The sequence below is a fragment of the Cupressus sempervirens genome, chromosome 10 (assembly GCF_028749045.1).
Source record: "Cupressus sempervirens isolate cs-2001-9-10 chromosome 10, ASM2874904v1, whole genome shotgun sequence".
Taxonomy (NCBI): domain Eukaryota; kingdom Viridiplantae; phylum Streptophyta; class Pinopsida; order Cupressales; family Cupressaceae; genus Cupressus; species Cupressus sempervirens.
The window spans coordinates 158,793,003-158,796,261 of NC_143127.1; the positions used below are offsets into that span (position 1 = coordinate 158,793,003).

Here is a 3,259-nt window from a genome sequence, read left to right on the forward strand (position 1 = left end):
GACTTATGACATAAGTAGAAACTATAGAAAACCTAATTTGATATTTTCAATTGTTTCCAATTTTAGCATTGATTATAATTAATATTTTTGTTGATTTCAAAATTCACCACTGATTAGAACAATTGTAGTTTTGTTTATTTGTATAAAGAGCAATTTTATATCTTGTAATGAGAATAGAGGATAATATTTAATAGATTTCTAAGGAATTTCTAAAAAAAAGTAAAAACTAGCATTCAACTCTTCTAAAATTTATCTTTTTTATTTAAAAACTATAATTATATGTGATAAAACATGCGTTTATATCCGAAGGATTTGGAATAGACCTATAGCAAATTTATCAGATGAATCAACTGGAGAGAAGACAACTAAAATTCAGTTTAAATTGAACTTCATAACTATGAACATTCTATGTTTGATAAAACGTACACTGCAAATCTGATCTATAGCTCTGTGATTTGCTAATTGATTTGTACACTTCAAATTTGACATACACCAAACTCTGCAATTTTCTAATAGACTTTTCATCTTTAAAATAGTATGCAAGAGGCTTAATGCTCACATTTATGATTGTTTCACATACATACGAAAGATATGGTAACAGAGTCTCGAGGAGGATTACATGAACTATTTGTACTAAGACACCATCTCTCGGTGTTCGCAAATTTGAAGTTTTTTACCAACTCAAATATGCATCTTTATTTCCCATTTTAAGTAGAGCCTGATAAATTTGCGGCTGCACGGGCCGTGGCCTTGATTGTGCTCTCTCCTTCATGACTGCCATCTTCACCTTTTCCTTCAATTCCTTCATTTTCTCCCTCGCCCTTCTTCCCTCCTCTCCTTCCATCAATTCCTTCACCACTCTCTCCACTTCTTCTCTTTTCACAAATCCCTCTCCGTCCATCTTCAACTCTAGGGCTACCTCAATCTGTTTCACAAGTATGACCTTGTTTATCCCCTGTTCTGCAAAGAGGGGCCAGGCGATCATGGGAACTCCATGACATACGCTCTCCCGAGTGGAAGCCTCACCCGCAATGTGAAAGGAAGCCTCCGGTAGATGGGTGAGAAAGGATCCGTATTTGAGGAGCCCAATTCGGAAGCATGAGCCCACGGTCGCAGGTTCGACTCTCAAAGCCCTCCGGTAAAAGCTGAGAAATGTCAGTTTCCAGAGAAGAAGAGTCCCCTGCTTTGTGCCCGCTCCGCACCCACAAGAAACGGTGGCCGCTGGCTTCAAGTCCAATTGCCACATCTGTAATCTGCTCCCTCGACAAAACGCCAAAGCTTCCAAATGCCACAAACAGAGGAGGGAGGCTGCTGATCCAACCATTTGAGGCAGTTAGAGTCATCGGTGGCTTCAGACTGTGTGAACATCAAGGGGCCTACTGGATACATTGGAGGGGTTGCAGGGGTTCTCAGGATTTCCATGGCTTCCTCCTCAAGCTCTGCAAAGGTGTTTATGAAAACCCCTGATGCTTCCTTCAAACGGAACCCATGGTTTAAAAACTATTTAAACCATGATTCGGACCTCACCTGTAGGGGAGTAGGCAGATCTCTTGCAGGAATCGGCGGAAGCCCTGGTACGTCCACTTCAAAATCGGCGTCTTTAAATGAAACCCCGGTTAACTCCGAAAGGAGGTTTGGAAGATGTAACATGAAGCAAACAGAAGCAGCAGAGCCCGGAACGAATAAATAACCTGGCATCTTCAGCTTGGGGGCGACGTCAAGCAGTTCCGTACAGAAGTGGTCTGTAATAAAAGCAGAGATGGGCGAAGATGAGCAGGACGATTGCAAAATATTTTCAATGTGAGGCTTTGTTTTCAGCAAGAAGTTGGAAACGCGTGTTTCCAATTCCATCTTCTGCTCATCTTCATCGAGAGTGACGTCAGGTATCTCTGCAAAGCGGATATCCAGAGCAGAGGAGGCCAATTTTTGGAGCAGAAGGGGTTGCTGGGACGTCCACATCCACTTGCTTATGATGAGGGTGATTGAGAAGCCATGAATCTCGCAGAGCCTCTTTGCGAACTCAGCTAATGGAAGGAAATGCCCCATCCCCAAGCTCAGGGGGAATATGACGACGTGTGGCCGCTTCTCCATCAAATGCAACTTATAACTGAAATTGAAATTTGCAAATTGTTAGCACCAGTACTGCTACTCGCTCTACTTTTAGCAGCCTGAAGAGTTTTACTACTACCATAGCATGTTGTGTATTAACGTTCATCCATCTAATAAGTAGTGAGTGGGTTTAGAGGGCTCCGACAATACATTAGGTTAAAAATGTATAATAATAAAAATTGATTTACTTTTTTCAAGCTTTTTTCTCAATATTAAATATTTAAGGGTGCCAACATTTCATTGACTATCGCGTAAAGATTCAATAAAGTTAATAATTTATGGGAAGTGAAAAGACGGGTACAACATTCTGTTGTCGTTGTGCGGCTGAATGAAACAAAAACCTTTTGACTATTGTGCTCATTGCTAAATTATTTCACTATACGTAAAAGATTATTCATATATGGAGATGATTGACGAGGGATGACTAGCCGGTGAAGGTTGACTGGTAGAATATGAGGTGAATATCATCACATAAACAAAAGGGCCCCATACACGTCACTATACATGTCATCTCTTCTTCATTTTCTGCTCACATGTCATGCCCACAGCTGAAGACACTTTATTTAATTTGTAATTTGCTTGGCTGGAAAATCTGAATCTGATGTATTGTTTAATATTACATACTAAGTTTCATTCTAAGACTAAAAAGTGTTAAATAGTCAAAATTGATTTATTTTTTCAAACTTATGACTGTATCTATAAACTATCTATAAACGACAGAATAATATTTGTATATGATAAAGACAATTTTTTTTCTTTTATTAAATAAAATTAAAAATTAGCAAAGCAAATATGATAATATAAAAATAAGTATTACCACATATTATCACGTGTATTACCATGTATTAACTATAATAATACATGTTCACATTTATTTTTTCATATTATTAAACTTTCCTTATTAATTTTTAACTTAATTAAAGAAAACAAGGAAAAAAAAATAGTCTTCTCAAATGCTTAAAACAAAAAATTGCTTAACCACGACCCAATGTTGGTAGCTGAAAAAACTTATTTATTTGGTTGGCCCTACACCGCACCCTGTCACATCTATGATAAAGGGATTTTATCTTTACATGTGAATATTTATAAATAGGCTAAATTTATTGCATAACGACTTATGTTTGATAAGTAGGAGATCATTTCCATAGGA

General features: G+C 37.8%; 1 pseudogene; it reads right to left on the minus strand.

The window, feature by feature from the left end:
- Positions 1-505: 505 nt before the first annotated feature.
- On the minus strand, positions 506-2,242 carry LOC149533067 (UDP-glycosyltransferase 72B1 pseudogene; annotated as a pseudogene).
- Between the last annotated feature and the right edge of the window lie 1,017 nt (positions 2,243-3,259).